Source organism: Oryctolagus cuniculus, chromosome 3, assembly GCF_964237555.1.
Source record: "Oryctolagus cuniculus chromosome 3, mOryCun1.1, whole genome shotgun sequence".
Classification (NCBI taxonomy): domain Eukaryota; kingdom Metazoa; phylum Chordata; class Mammalia; order Lagomorpha; family Leporidae; genus Oryctolagus; species Oryctolagus cuniculus.
Genome location: NC_091434.1, coordinates 130,739,824 through 130,756,149, shown reverse-complemented (window position 1 = coordinate 130,756,149; position 16,326 = coordinate 130,739,824).

Sequence of the window (16,326 nt, the reverse complement as noted above, 5' to 3'; positions counted from 1 at the left end):
CCAAGAGTTCTGTAGCCTGGGTGTAGAATGCAGCAGTTTACAGAGTTTTGTAGTGTGGGAGTAGCAACACGCAATATGAGGGTTTTTTTATAACCTGAGTGTGGGAGACGCAGCTTATTGGCATTCTGTAAGCTGGGTGAAGGGAAATGCAGTTTACAGGAGTTCTGTAGCCTGGGTGTAGAGAGAAGCAGTTTAGAAACATCTGTAGCCCGGGAGAATGCCTTCGCAATATGAAGGAAACCTGTAATCTGAGCGTAGCAGTCGTAGCTTACAGCATTTCTCTATCCCTGCTCTAGAGAGAAGCAGTTTACAAGAGTTCTGTAGGCTGTGTGTAGAGCGAAGCACTTTAGAGATTTCTGTAGAGTGGGAGTTACATTACGCAATATGCAGGTTTTCTATAACCTGAGTTTGGGAGAAGCAGCTAACGGGCGTTCTGTAAGCTGGATGAAGGCAAATGCAGTTTAGGGAAGTTCTATATTCTGTGTGCGGAGAGAAGCACTTTACAAGAGTTGTGCAGCCTGGGAGTAGACACTCGCAATATTCGGGATATCTGTAGCCTGAGTGTAGCAGACGCAGCTTACAGGATTTCTCTCTCCTTGGTCTAGAGGGAAGCAGTGTACAAGAGTTCTGTAGCCTGAGTGTAGAAATAAGCAGCATACAGAGTTCTGTAGCATGGGAGTAGCAATATGCAACACGAGGGATATCCAGAACCCGATTGTGGGAGTCGCAGCTTACGGACGATCTGTTACATGGGTGAATGGAAAAGCATTTTCCGGGAGTTGTGTAACCTGTGTGTAGAGAGAAGCAGTTTACAAGAGTTCTGTAGGCGGGGTGTAGAGTGAAGCACTTTAGAGATTTCTGTAGAGTGGGAGTAACAACACACAATATGAGTGCTTTTTATAACCTGAGTTTAGGAGAAGTAGCGAACGGGCGTTCTGTAAGCTGGATGAAGGCAAATGCAGTTAGGGAAGTTCTATATTCTGTGTGCGGAGAGAAGCACTTTACAAGAGTCGTGCAGCCTGGGAGTAGACAGTCGCAATATTCGGGATATCTGTAGCCTGAGTGTAGCAGACGCAGCTTACAGGATTTCTCTCTCCTTGGTCTAGAGGGAAGCAGTGTACAAGAGTTCTGTAGCCTGAGTGTAGAAATAAGCAGTATAGAGAGTTCTGTAGCATGGGAGTAGCAATATGCAACACGAGGGATGTCCAGAACCCGAGTGTGGGAGTCGCAGCTTATGGACTGACTATCTGTTACATGCGTGAAGGGAAATGCATTTACCGGGAGTTGTGTTACTTGTGTGTAGAGAGAAGCAGTATCAAGAGTTCTGTAGCCTGGGAATAGGCACTCGCAATATACAGGATTTCAGTAACCAGGTTGTAGAGGGAAGCACTTCACAGAGTATCTGTATGCTGGGTGTCGAGAGAAGCAATTTACAGAGTTCTGTAGCATGGGAGTAGAAATGCGCAATGCGTGTTGTCTGTATCTTCACTGTAGGACACGCAGTGTTCGGGAGTTCTGTAAGCTGGGTGTGGAGAAATGCAGTTTCTGGGAGCTGTGTATCCGGTGTGCAGAGAGAACCAGTTTCCAAGAGTTCTGTAGCCTGGGTGTAGAATGCAGCAGTTTACAGAGTTTTGTAGTGTGGGAGTAGCAACACGCAATATGAGGGTTTTTTTATAACCTGAGTGTGGGAGACGCAGCTTATTGGCATTCTGTAAGCTGGGTGAAGGGAAATGCAGTTTACAGGAGTTCTGTAGCCTGGGTGTAGAGAGAAGCAGTTTAGAAACATCTGTAGCCCGGGAGAATGCCTTCGCAATATGAAGGAAACCTGTAATCTGAGCGTAGCAGTCGTAGCTTACAGCATTTCTCTATCCCTGCTCTAGAGAGAAGCAGTTTACAAGAGTTCTGTAGGCTGTGTGTAGAGCGAAGCACTTTAGAGATTTCTGTAGAGTGGGAGTTACATTGCGCAATATGCAGGTTTTCTATAACCTGAGTTTGGGAGAAGCAGCTAACGGGCGTTCTGTAAGCTGGATGAAGGCAAATGCAGTTTAGGGAAGTTCTATATTCTGTGTGCGGAGAGAAGCACTTTACAAGAGTTGTGCAGCCTGGGAGTAGACAGTCGCAATATTCGGGATATCTGTAGCCTGAGTGTAGCAGACGCAGCTTACAAGATTTCTCTCTCCTTGGTCTAGAGGGAAGCAGTGTACAAGAGTTCTGTAGCCTGAGTGTAGAAATAAGCAGCATACAGAGTTCTGTAGCATGGGAGTAGCAATATGCAACACGAGGGATATCCAGAACCCGATTGTGGGAGTCGCAGCTTACGGACGATCTGTTACATGGGTGAATGGAAAAGCATTTTCCGGGAGTTGTGTAACTTGTGTGTAGAGAGAAGCAGTTTACAAGAGTTCTGTAGGCGGGGTGTAGAGTGAAGCACTTTAGAGATTTCTGTAGAGTGGGAGTAACAACACACAATATGAGTGCTTTTTATAACCTGAGTTTAGGAGAAGTAGCGAACGGGCGTTCTGTAAGCTGGATGAAGGCAAATGCAGTTAGGGAAGTTCTATATTCTGTGTGCGGAGAGAAGCACTTTACAAGAGTCGTGCAGCCTGGGAGTAGACAGTCGCAATATTCGGGATATCTGTAGCCTGAGTGTAGCAGACGCAGCTTACAGGATTTCTCTCTCCTTGGTCTAGAGGGAAGCAGTTTCCAAGAGTTCTGTAGCCTGAGTGTAGAAATAAGCAGTATAGAGAGTTCTGTAGCATGGGAGTAGCAATATGCAACACGAGGGATGTCCAGAACCCGAGTGTGGGAGTCGCAGCTTATGGACTGACTATCTGTTACATGCGTGAAGGGAAATGCATTTACCAGGAGTTGTGTTACTTGTGTGTAGAGAGAAGCAGTATCAAGAGTTCTGTAGCCTGGGAATAGGCACTCGCAATATACAGGATTTCAGTAACCAGGTTGTAGAGGGAAGCACTTCACAGAGTATCTGTATGCTGGGTGTCGAGAGAAGCAATTTACAGAGTTCTGTAGCATGGGAGTAGAAATGCGGAATGCGTGTTGTCTGTATCTTCACTGTAGGACACGCAGTGTTCGGGAGTTCTGTATGCTGGGTGTGGAGAAATGCAGTTTCTGGGAGCTGTGTATCCGGTGTGCAGAGAGAACCAGTTTCCAAGAGTTCTGTAGCCTGGGTGTAGAATGAAGCAGTTTACAGAGTTTTGTAGTGTGGGAGTAGCAACACGCAATATGAGGGTTTTTTTATAACCTGAGTGTGGGAGACGCAGCTTATTGGCATTCTGTAAGCTGGGTGAAGGGAAATGCAGTTTACAGGAGTTCTGTAGCCTGGGTGTAGAGAGAAGCAGTTTAGAAACATCTGTAGCCCGGGAGAATGCCTTCGCAATATGAAGGAAACCTGTAATCTGAGCGTAGCAGTCGTAGCTTACAGCATTTCTCTATCCCTGCTCTAGAGAGAAGCAGTTTACAAGAGTTCTGTAGGCTGGGTGTAGAGCGAAGCACTTTAGAGATTTCTGTAGAGTGGGAGTTACATTACGCAATATGCAGGTTTTCTATAACCTGAGTTTGGGAGAAGCAGCTAACGGGCGTTCTGTAAGCTGGATGAAGGCAAATGCAGTTTAGGGAAGTTCTATATTCTGTGTGCGGAGAGAAGCACTTTACAAGAGTTGTGCAGCCTGGGAGTAGACAGTCGCAATATTCGGGATATCTGTAGCCTGAGTGTAGCAGACGCAGCTTACAAGATTTCTCTCTCCTTGGTCTAGAGGGAAGCAGTGTACAAGAGTTCTGTAGCCTGAGTGTAGAAATAAGCAGCATACAGAGTTCTGTAGCATGGGAGTAGCAATATGCAACACGAGGGATATCCAGAACCCGATTGTGGGAGTCGCAGCTTACGGACGATCTGTTACATGGGTGAATGGAAAAGCATTTTCCGGGAGTTGTGTAACTTGTGTGTAGAGAGAAGCAGTTTACAAGAGTTCTGTAGGCGGGGTGTAGAGTGAAGCACTTTAGAGATTTCTGTAGAGTGGGAGTAACAACACACAATATGAGTGCTTTTTATAACCTGAGTTTAGGAGAAGTAGCGAACGGGCGTTCTGTAAGCTGGATGAAGGCAAATGCAGTTTAGGGAAGTTCTATATTCTGTGTGCGGAGAGAAGCACTTTACAAGAGTCGTGCAGCCTGGGAGTAGACAGTCGCAATATTCGGGATATCTGTAGCCTGAGTGTAGCAGACGCAGCTTACAGGATTTCTCTCTCCTTGGTCTAGAGGGAAGCAGTTTCCAAGAGTTCTGTAGCCTGAGTGTAGAAATAAGCAGTATAGAGAGTTCTGTAGCATGGGAGTAGCAATATGCAACACGAGGGATGTCCAGAACCCGAGTGTGGGAGTCGCAGCTTATGGACTGACTATCTGTTACATGCGTGAAGGGAAATGCATTTACCGGGAGTTGTGTTACTTGTGTGTAGAGAGAAGCAGTATCAAGAGTTCTGTAGCCTGGGAATAGGCACTCGCAATATACAGGATTTCAGTAACCAGGTTGTAGAGGGAAGCACTTCACAGAGTATCTGTATGCTGGGTGTCGAGAGAAGCAATTTACAGAGTTCTGTAGCATGGGAGTAGAAATGCGCAATGCGTGTTGTCTGTATCTTCACTGTAGGACACGCAGTGTTCGGGAGTTCTGTAAGCTGGGTGTGGAGAAATGCAGTTTCTGGGAGCTGTGTATCCGGTGTGCAGAGAGAACCAGTTTCCAAGAGTTCTGTAGCCTGGGTGTAGAATGCAGCAGTTTACAGAGTTTTGTAGTGTGGGAGTAGCAACACGCAATATGAGGGTTTTTTTATAACCTGAGTGTGGGAGACGCAGCTTATTGGCATTCTGTAAGCTGGGTGAAGGGAAATGCAGTTTACAGGAGTTCTGTAGCCTGGGTGTAGAGAGAAGCAGTTTAGAAACATCTGTAGCCCGGGAGAATGCCTTCGCAATATGAAGGAAACCTGTAATCTGAGCGTAGCAGTCGTAGCTTACAGCATTTCTCTATCCCTGCTCTAGAGAGAAGCAGTTTACAAGAGTTCTGTAGGCTGTGTGTAGAGCGAAGCACTTTAGAGATTTCTGTAGAGTGGGAGTTACATTACGCAATATGCAGGTTTTCTATAAGCTGAGTTTGGGAGAAGCAGCTAACGGGCGTTCTGTAAGCTGGATGAAGGCAAATGCAGTTTAGGGAAGTTCTATATTCTGTGTGCGGAGAGAAGCACTTTACAAGAGTTGTGCAGCCTGGGAGTAGACAGTCGCAATATTCGGGATATCTGTAGCCTGAGTGTAGCAGACGCAGCTTACAAGATTTCTCTCTCCTTGGTCTAGAGGGAAGCAGTGTACAAGAGTTCTGTAGCCTGAGTGTAGAAATAAGCAGCATACAGAGTTCTGTAGCATGGGAGTAGCAATATGCAACATGAGGGATATCCAGAACCCGATTGTGGGAGTCGCAGCTTACGGACGATCTGTTACATGGGTGAATGGAAAAGCATTTTGCGGGAGTTGTGTAACTTGTGTGTAGAGAGAAGCAGTTTACAAGAGTTCTGTAGGCGGGGTGTAGAGTGAAGCACTTTAGAGATTTCTGTAGAGTGGGAGTAACAACACACAATATGAGTGCTTTTTATAACCTGAGTTTAGGAGAAGTAGCGAACGGGCGTTCTGTAAGCTGGATGAAGTCAAATGCAGTTTAGGGAAGTTCTATATTCTGTGTGCGGAGAGAAGCACTTTACAAGAGTCGTGCAGCCTGGGAGTAGACAGTCGCAATATTCGGGATATCTGTAGCCTGAGTGTAGCAGACGCAGCTTACAGGATTTCTCTCTCCTTGGTCTAGAGGGAAGCAGTGTACAAGAGTTCTGTAGCCTGAGTGTAGAAATAAGCAGTATAGAGAGTTCTGTAGCATGGGAGTAGCAATATGCAACACGAGGGATGTCCAGAACCCGAGTGTGGGAGTCGCAGCTTATGGACTGACTATCTGTTACATGCGTGAAGGGAAATGCATTTACCGGGAGTTGTGTTACTTGTGTGTAGAGAGAAGCAGTATCAAGAGTTCTGTAGCCTGGGAATAGGCACTCGCAATATACAGGATTTCAGTAACCAGGTTGTAGAGGGAAGCACTTCACAGAGTATCTGTATGCTGGGTGTCGAGAGAAGCAATTTACAGAGTTCTGTAGCATGGGAGTAGAAATGCGCAATGCGTGTTGTCTGTATCTTCACTGTAGGACACGCAGTGTTCGGGAGTTCTGTAAGCTGGGTGTGGAGAAATGCAGTTTCTGGGAGCTGTGTATCCGGTGTGCAGAGAGAACCAGTTTCCAAGAGTTCTGTAGCCTGGGTGTAGAATGCAGCAGTTTACAGAGTTTTGTAGTGTGGGAGTAGCAACACGCAATATGAGGGTTTTTTTATAACCTGAGTGTGGGAGACGCAGCTTATTGGCATTCTGTAAGCTGGGTGAAGGGAAATGCAGTTTACAGGAGTTCTGTAGCCTGGGTGTAGAGAGAAGCAGTTTAGAAACATCTGTAGCCCGGGAGAATGCCTTCGCAATATGAAGGAAACCTGTAATCTGAGCGTAGCAGTCGTAGCTTACAGCATTTCTCTATCCCTGCTCTAGAGAGAAGCAGTTTACAAGAGTTCTGTAGGCTGTGTGTAGAGCGAAGCACTTTAGAGATTTCTGTAGAGTGGGAGTTACATTACGCAATATGCAGGTTTTCTATAACCTGAGTTTGGGAGAAGCAGCTAACGGGCGTTCTGTAAGCTGGATGAAGGCAAATGCAGTTTAGGGAAGTTCTATATTCTGTGTGCGGAGAGAAGCACTTTACAAGAGTTGTGCAGCCTGGGAGTAGACAGTCGCAATATTCGGGATATCTGTAGCCTGAGTGTAGCAGACGCAGCTTACAAGATTTCTCTCTCCTTGGTCTAGAGGGAAGCAGTGTACAAGAGTTCTGTAGCCTGAGTGTAGAAATAAGCAGCATACAGAGTTCTGTAGCATGGGAGTAGCAATATGCAACACGAGGGATATCCAGAACCCGACTGTGGGAGTCGCAGCTTACGGACGATCTGTTACATGGGTGAATGGAAAAGCATTTTCCGGGAGTTGTGTAACTTGTGTGTAGAGAGAAGCAGTTTACAAGAGTTCTGTAGGCGGGGTGTAGAGTGAAGCACTTTAGAGATTTCTGTAGAGTGGGAGTAACAACACACAATATGAGTGCTTTTTATAACCTGAGTTTAGGAGAAGAAGCGAACGGGCGTTCTGTAAGCTGGATGAAGGCAAATGCAGTTAGGGAAGTTCTATATTCTGTGTGCGGAGAGAAGCACTTTACAAGAGTCGTGCAGCCTGGGAGTAGACAGTCGCAATATTCGGGATATCTGTAGCCTGAGTGTAGCAGACGCAGCTTACAGGATTTCTCTCTCCTTGGTCTAGAGGGAAGCAGTTTCCAAGAGTTCTGTAGCCTGAGTGTAGAAATAAGCAGTATAGAGAGTTCTGTAGCATGGGAGTAGCAATATGCAACACGAGGGATGTCCAGAACCCGAGTGTGGGAGTCGCAGCTTATGGACTGACTATCTGTTACATGCGTGAAGGGAAATGCATTTACCGGGAGTTGTGTTACTTGTGTGTAGAGAGAAGCAGTATCAAGAGTTCTGTAGCCTGGGAATAGGCACTCGCAATATACAGGATTTCAGTAACCAGGTTGTAGAGGGAAGCACTTCACAGAGTATCTGTATGCTGGGTGTCGAAAGAAGCAATTTACAGAGTTCTGTAGCATGGGAGTAGAAATGCGCAATGCGTGTTGTCTGTATCTTCACTGTAGGACACGCAGTGTTCGGGAGTTCTGTAAGCTGGGTGTGGAGAAATGCAGTTTCTGGGAGCTGTGTATCCGGTGTGCAGAGAGAACCAGTTTCCAAGAGTTCTGTAGCCTGGGTGTAGAATGCAGCAGTTTACAGAGTTTTGTAGTGTGGGAGTAGCAACACGCAATATGAGGGTTTTTTTATAACCTGAGTGTGGGAGACGCAGCTTATTGGCATTCTGTAAGCTGGGTGAAGGGAAATGCAGTTTACAGGAGTTCTGTAGCCTGGGTGTAGAGAGAAGCAGTTTAGAAACATCTGTAGCCCGGGAGAATGCCTTCGCAATATGAAGGAAACCTGTAATCTGAGCGTAGCAGTCGTAGCTTACAGCATTTCTCTATCCCTGCTCTAGAGAGAAGCAGTTTACAAGAGTTCTGTAGGCTGGGTGTAGAGCGAAGCACTTTAGAGATTTCTGTAGAGTGGGAGTTACATTACGCAATATGCAGGTTTTCTATAACCTGAGATTGGGAGAAGCAGCTAACGGGCGTTCTGTAAGCTGGATGAAGGCAAATGCAGTTTAGGGAAGTTCTATATTCTGTGTGCGGAGAGAAGCACTTTACAAGAGTTGTGCAGCCTGGGAGTAGACACTCGCAATATTCGGGATATCTGTAGCCTGAGTGTAGCAGACGCAGCTTACAAGATTTCTCTCTCCTTGGTCTAGAGGGAAGCAGTGTACAAGAGTTCTGTAGCCTGAGTGTAGAAATAAGCAGCATACAGAGTTCTGTAGCATGGGAGTAGCAATATGCAACACGAGGGATATCCAGAACACGAGTGTGGGAATCGCAGCTTACGGACGATCTGTTACATGGGTGAATGGAAAAGAATTTTCCGGGAGTTGTGTAACCTGTGTGTAGAGAGAAGCAGTTTACAAGAGTTCTGTAGGCTGGGTGTAGAGTGAAGCACTTTAGAGATTTCTGTAGAGTGGGAGTAACAACACCCAATATGAGTGCTTTTTATAACCTGAGTTTAGGAGAAGTAGCGAACGGGCGTTCTGTAAGCTGGATGAAGGCAAATGCAGTTAGGGAAGTTCTATATTCTGTGTGCGGAGAGAAGCACTTTACAAGAGTCGTGCAGCCTGGGAGTAGACAGTCGCAATATTCGGGATATCTGTAGCCTGAGTGTAGCAGACGCAGCTTACAGGATTTCTCTCTCCTTGGTCTAGAGGGAAGCAGTTTCCAAGAGTTCTGTAGCCTGAGTGTAGAAATAAGCAGTATAGAGAGTTCTGTAGCATGGGAGTAGCAATATGCAACACGAGGGATGTCCAGAACCCGAGTGTGGGAGTCGCAGCTTATGGACTGACTATCTGTTACATGCGTGAAGGGAAATGCATTTACCGGGAGTTGTGTTACTTGTGTGTAGAGAGAAGCAGTATCAAGAGTTCTGTAGCCTGGGAATAGGCACTCGCAATATACAGGATTTCAGTAACCAGGTTGTAGAGGGAAGCACTTCACAGAGTATCTGTATGCTGGGTGTCGAGAGAAGCAATTTACAGAGTTCTGTAGCATGGGAGTAGAAATGCGCAATGCGTGTTGTCTGTATCTTCACTGTAGGACACGCAGTGTTCGGGAGTTCTGTAAGCTGGGTGTGGAGAAATGCAGTTTCTGGGAGCTGTGTATCCGGTGTGCAGAGAGAACCAGTTTCCAAGAGTTCTGTAGCCTGGGTGTAGAATGCAGCAGTTTACAGAGTTTTGTAGTGTGGGAGTAGCAACACGCAATATGAGGGTTTTTTTATAACCTGAGTGTGGGAGACGCAGCTTATTGGCATTCTGTAAGCTGGGTGAAGGGAAATGCAGTTTACAGGAGTTCTGTAGCCTGGGTGTAGAGAGAAGCAGTTTAGAAACATCTGTAGCCCGGGAGAATGCCTTCGCAATATGAAGGAAACCTGTAATCTGAGCGTAGCAGTCGTAGCTTACAGCATTTCTCTATCCCTGCTCTAGAGAGAAGCAGTTTACAAGAGTTCTGTAGGCTGGGTGTAGAGCGAAGCACTTTAGAGATTTCTGTAGAGTGGGAGTTACATTACGCAATATGCAGGTTTTCTATAACCTGAGTTTGGGAGAAGCAGCTAACGGGCGTTCTGTAAGCTGGATGAAGGCAAATGCAGTTTAGGGAAGTTCTATATTCTGTGTGCGGAGAGAAGCACTTTACAAGAGTTGTGCAGCCTGGGAGTAGACAGTCGCAATATTCGGGATATCTGTAGCCTGAGTGTAGCAGACGCAGCTTACAAGATTTCTCTCTCCTTGGTCTAGAGGGAAGCAGTGTACAAGAGTTCTGTAGCCTGAGTGTAGAAATAAGCAGCATACAGAGTTCTGTAGCATGGGAGTAGCAATATGCAACACGAGGGATATCCAGAACCCGACTGTGGGAGTCGCAGCTTCCGGACGATCTGTTACATGGGTGAATGGAAAAGCATTTTGCGGGAGTTGTGTAACTTGTGTGTAGAGAGAAGCAGTTTACAAGAGTTCTGTAGGCGGGGTGTAGAGTGAAGCACTTTAGAGATTTCTGTAGAGTGGGAGTAACAACACACAATATGAGTGCTTTTTATAACCTGAGTTTAGGAGAAGTAGCGAACGGGCGTTCTGTAAGCTGGATGAAGGCAAATGCAGTTTAGGGAAGTTCTATATTCTGTGTGCGGAGAGAAGCACTTTACAAGAGTCGTGCAGCCTGGGAGTAGACAGTCGCAATATTCGGGATATCTGTAGCCTGAGTGTAGCAGACGCAGCTTACAGGATTTCTCTCTCCTTGGTCTAGAGGGAAGCAGTTTCCAAGAGTTCTGTAGCCTGAGTGTAGAAATAAGCAGTATAGAGAGTTCTGTAGCATGGGAGTAGCAATATGCAACACGAGGGATGTCCAGAACCCGAGTGTGGGAGTCGCAGCTTATGGACTGACTATCTGTTACATGCGTGAAGGGAAATGCATTTACCGGGAGTTGTGTTACTTGTGTGTAGAGAGAAGCAGTATCAAGAGTTCTGTAGCCTGGGAATAGGCACTCGCAATATACAGGATTTCAGTAACCAGGTTGTAGAGGGAAGCACTTCACAGAGTATCTGTATGCTGGGTGTCGAGAGAAGCAATTTACAGAGTTCTGTAGCATGGGAGTAGAAATGCGCAATGCGTGTTGTCTGTATCTTCACTGTAGGACACGCAGTGTTCGGGAGTTCTGTAAGCTGGGTGTGGAGAAATGCAGTTTCTGGGAGCTGTGTATCCGGTGTGCAGAGAGAACCAGTTTCCAAGAGTTCTGTAGCCTGGGTGTAGAATGAAGCAGTTTACAGAGTTTTGTAGTGTGGGAGTAGCAACACGCAATATGAGGGTTTTTTTATAACCTGAGTGTGGGAGACGCAGCTTATTGGCATTCTGTAAGCTGGGTGAAGGGAAATGCAGTTTACAGGAGTTCTGTAGCCAGGGTGTAGAGAGAAGCAGTTTAGAAACATCTGTAGCCCGGGAGAATGCCTTCGCAATATGAAGGAAACCTGTAATCTGAGCGTAGCAGTCGTAGCTTACAGCATTTCTCTATCCCTGCTCTAGAGAGAAGCAGTTTACAAGAGTTCTGTAGGCTGTGTGTAGAGCGAAGCACTTTAGAGATTTCTGTAGAGTGGGAGTTACATTACGCAATATGCAGGTTTTCTATAACCTGAGTTTGGGAGAAGCAGCTAACGGGCGTTCTGTAAGCTGGATGAAGGCAAATGCAGTTTAGGGAAGTTCTATATTCTGTGTGCGGAGAGAAGCACTTTACAAGAGTTGTGCAGCCTGGGAGTAGACACTCGCAATATTCGGGATATCTGTAGCCTGAGTGTAGCAGACGCAGCTTACAAGATTTCTCTCTCCTTGGTCTAGAGGGAAGCAGTGTACAAGAGTTCTGTAGCCTGAGTGTAGAAATAAGCAGCATACAGAGTTCTGTAGCATGGGAGTAGCAATATGCAACACGAGGGATATCCAGAACACGAGTGTGGGAGTCGCAGCTTACGGACGATCTGTTACATGGGTGAATGGAAAAGAATTTTCCGGGAGTTGTGTAACCTGTGTGTAGAGAGAAGCAGTTTACAAGAGTTCTGTAGGCTGGGTGTAGAGTGAAGCACTTTAGAGATTTCTGTAGAGTGGGAGTAACAACACCCAATATGAGTGCTTTTTATAACCTGAGTTTAGGAGAAGTAGCGAACGGGCGTTCTGTAAGCTGGATGAAGGCAAATGCAGTTAGGGAAGTTCTATATTCTGTGTGCGGAGAGAAGCACTTTACAAGAGTCGTGCAGCCTGGGAGTAGACAGTCGCAATATTCGGGATATCTGTAGCCTGAGTGTAGCAGACGCAGCTTACAGGATTTCTCTCTCCTTGGTCTAGAGGGAAGCAGTTTCCAAGAGTTCTGTAGCCTGAGTGTAGAAATAAGCAGTATAGAGAGTTCTGTAGCATGGGAGTAGCAATATGCAACACGAGGGATGTCCAGAACCCGAGTGTGGGAGTCGCAGCTTATGGACTGACTATCTGTTACATGCGTGAAGGGAAATGCATTTACCGGGAGTTGTGTTACTTGTGTGTAGAGAGAAGCAGTATCAAGAGTTCTGTAGCCTGGGAATAGGCACTCGCAATATACAGGATTTCAGTAACCAGGTTGTAGAGGGAAGCACTTCACAGAGTATCTGTATGCTGGGTGTCGAGAGAAGCAATTTACAGAGTTCTGTAGCATGGGAGTAGAAATGCGCAATGCGTGTTGTCTGTATCTTCACTGTAGGACACGCAGTGTTCGGGAGTTCTGTAAGCTGGGTGTGGAGAAATGCAGTTTCTGGGAGCTGTGTATCCGGTGTGCAGAGAGAACCAGTTTCCAAGAGTTCTGTAGCCTGGGTGTAGAATGCAGCAGTTTACAGAGTTTTGTAGTGTGGGAGTAGCAACACGCAATATGAGGGTTTTTTTATAACCTGAGTGTGGGAGACGCAGCTTATTGGCATTCTGTAAGCTGGGTGAAGGGAAATGCAGTTTACAGGAGTTCTGTAGCCTGGGTGTAGAGAGAAGCAGTTTAGAAACATCTGTAGCCCGGGAGAATGCCTTCGCAATATGAAGGAAACCTGTAATCTGAGCGTAGCAGTCGTAGCTTACAGCATTTCTCTATCCCTGCTCTAGAGAGAAGCAGTTTACAAGAGTTCTGTAGGCTGGGTGTAGAGCGAAGCACTTTAGAGATTTCTGTAGAGTGGGAGTTACATTACGCAATATGCAGGTTTTCTATAACCTGAGTTTGGGAGAAGCAGCTAACGGGCGTTCTGTAAGCTGGATGAAGGCAAATGCAGTTTAGGGAAGTTCTATATTCTGTGTGCGGAGAGAAGCACTTTACAAGAGTTGTGCAGCCTGGGAGTAGACAGTCGCAATATTCGGGATATCTGTAGCCTGAGTGTAGCAGACGCAGCTTACAAGATTTCTCTCTCCTTGGTCTAGAGGGAAGCAGTGTACAAGAGTTCTGTAGCCTGAGTGTAGAAATAAGCAGCATACAGAGTTCTGTAGCATGGGAGTAGCAATATGCAACACGAGGGATATCCAGAACCCGACTGTGGGAGTCGCAGCTTCCGGACGATCTGTTACATGGGTGAATGGAAAAGCATTTTGCGGGAGTTGTGTAACTTGTGTGTAGAGAGAAGCAGTTTACAAGAGTTCTGTAGGCGGGGTGTAGAGTGAAGCACTTTAGAGATTTCTGTAGAGTGGGAGTAACAACACCCAATATGAGTGCTTTTTATAACCTGAGTTTAGGAGAAGTAGCGAACGGGCGTTCTGTAAGCTGGATGAAGGCAAATGCAGTTAGGGAAGTTCTATATTCTGTGTGCGGAGAGAAGCACTTTACAAGAGTCGTGCAGCCTGGGAGTAGACAGTCGCAATATTCGGGATATCTGTAGCCTGAGTGTAGCAGACGCAGCTTACAGGATTTCTCTCTCCTTGGTCTAGAGGGAAGCAGTTTCCAAGAGTTCTGTAGCCTGAGTGTAGAAATAAGCAGTATAGAGAGTTCTGTAGCATGGGAGTAGCAATATGCAACACGAGGGATGTCCAGAACCCGAGTGTGGGAGTCGCAGCTTATGGACTGACTATCTGTTACATGCGTGAAGGGAAATGCATTTACCGGGAGTTGTGTTACTTGTGTGTAGAGAGAAGCAGTATCAAGAGTTCTGTAGCCTGGGAATAGGCACTCGCAATATACAGGATTTCAGTAACCAGGTTGTAGAGGGAAGCACTTCACAGAGTATCTGTATGCTGGGTGTCGAGAGAAGCAATTTACAGAGTTCTGTAGCATGGGAGTAGAAATGCGCAATGCGTGTTGTCTGTATCTTCACTGTAGGACACGCAGTGTTCGGGAGTTCTGTAAGCTGGGTGTGGAGAAATGCAGTTTCTGGGAGCTGTGTATCCGGTGTGCAGAGAGAACCAGTTTCCAAGAGTTCTGTAGCCTGGGTGTAGAATGCAGCAGTTTACAGAGTTTTGTAGTGTGGGAGTAGCAACACGCAATATGAGGGTTTTTTTATAACCTGAGTGTGGGAGACGCAGCTTATTGGCATTCTGTAAGCTGGGTGAAGGGAAATGCAGTTTACAGGAGTTCTGTAGCCTGGGTGTAGAGAGAAGCAGTTTAGAAACATCTGTAGCCCGGGAGAATGCCTTCGCAATATGAAGGAAACCTGTAATCTGAGCGCAGCAGTCGTAGCTTACAGCATTTCTCTATCCCTGCTCTAGAGAGAAGCAGTTTACAAGAGTTCTGTAGGCTGTGTGTAGAGCGAAGCACTTTAGAGATTTCTGTAGAGTGGGAGTTACATTACGCAATATGCAGGTTTTCTATAACCTGAGTTTGGGAGAAGCAGCTAACGGGCGTTCTGTAAGCTGGATGAAGGCAAATGCAGTTTAGGGAAGTTCTATATTCTGTGTGCGGAGAGAAGCACTTTACAAGAGTTGTGCAGCCTGGGAGTAGACAGTCGCAATATTCGGGATATCTGTAGCCTGAGTGTAGCAGACGCAGCTTACAAGATTTCTCTCTCCTTGGTCTAGAGGGAAGCAGTGTACAAGAGTTCTGTAGCCTGAGTGTAGAAATAAGCAGCATACAGAGTTCTGTAGCATGGGAGTAGCAATATGCAACACGAGGGATATCCAGAACCCGATTGTGGGAGTCGCAGCTTACGGACGATCTGTTCCATGGGTGAATGGAAAAGCATTTTCCGGGAGTTGTGTAACTTGTGTGTAGAGAGAAGCAGTTTACAAGAGTTCTGTAGGCGGGGTGTAGAGTGAAGCACTTTAGAGATTTCTGTAGAGTGGGAGTAACAACACCCAATATGAGTGCTTTTTATAACCTGAGTTTAGGAGAAGTAGCGAACGGGCGTTCTGTAAGCTGGATGAAGGCAAATGCAGTTAGGGAAGTTCTATATTCTGTGTGCGGAGAGAAGCACTTTACAAGAGTCGTGCAGCCTGGGAGTAGACAGTCGCAATATTCGGGATATCTGTAGCCTGAGTGTAGCAGACGCAGCTTACAGGATTTCTCTCTCCTTGGTCTAGAGGGAAGCAGTTTCCAAGAGTTCTGTAGCCTGAGTGTAGAAATAAGCAGTATAGAGAGTTCTGTAGCATGGGAGTAGCAATATGCAACACGAGGGATGTCCAGAACCCGAGTGTGGGAGTCGCAGCTTATGGACTGACTATCTGTTACATGCGTGAAGGGAAATGCATTTACCGGGAGTTGTGTTACTTGTGTGTAGAGAGAAGCAGTATCAAGAGTTCTGTAGCCTGGGAATAGGCACTCGCAATATACAGGATTTCAGTAACCAGGTTGTAGAGGGAAGCACTTCACAGAGTATCTGTATGCTGGGTGTCGAGAGAAGCAATTTACAGAGTTCTGTAGCATGGGAGTAGAAATGCGCAATGCGTGTTGTCTGTATCTTCACTGTAGGACACGCAGTGTTCGGGAGTTCTGTAAGCTGGGTGTGGAGAAATGCAGTTTCTGGGAGCTGTGTATCCGGTGTGCAGAGAGAACCAGTTTCCAAGAGTTCTGTAGCCTGGGTGTAGAATGCAGCAGTTTACAGAGTTTTGTAGTGTGGGAGTAGCAACACGCAATATGAGGGTTTTTTTATAACCTGAGTGTGGGAGACGCAGCTTATTGGCATTCTGTAAGCTGGGTGAAGGGAAATGCAGTTTACAGGAGTTCTGTAGCCTGGGTGTAGAGAGAAGCAGTTTAGAAACATCTGTAGCCCGGGAGAATGCCTTCGCAATATGAAGGAAACCTGTAATCTGAGCGTAGCAGTCGTAGCTTACAGCATTTCTCTATCCCTGCTCTAGAGAGAAGCAGTTTACAAGAGTTCTGTAGGCTGTGTGTAGAGCGAAGCACTTTAGAGATTTCTGTAGAGTGGGAGTTACATTACGCAATATGCAGGTTTTCTATAACCTGAGTTTGGGAGAAGCAGCTAACGGGCGTTCTGTAAGCTGGATGAAGGCAAATGCAGTTTAGGGAAGTTCTATATTCTGT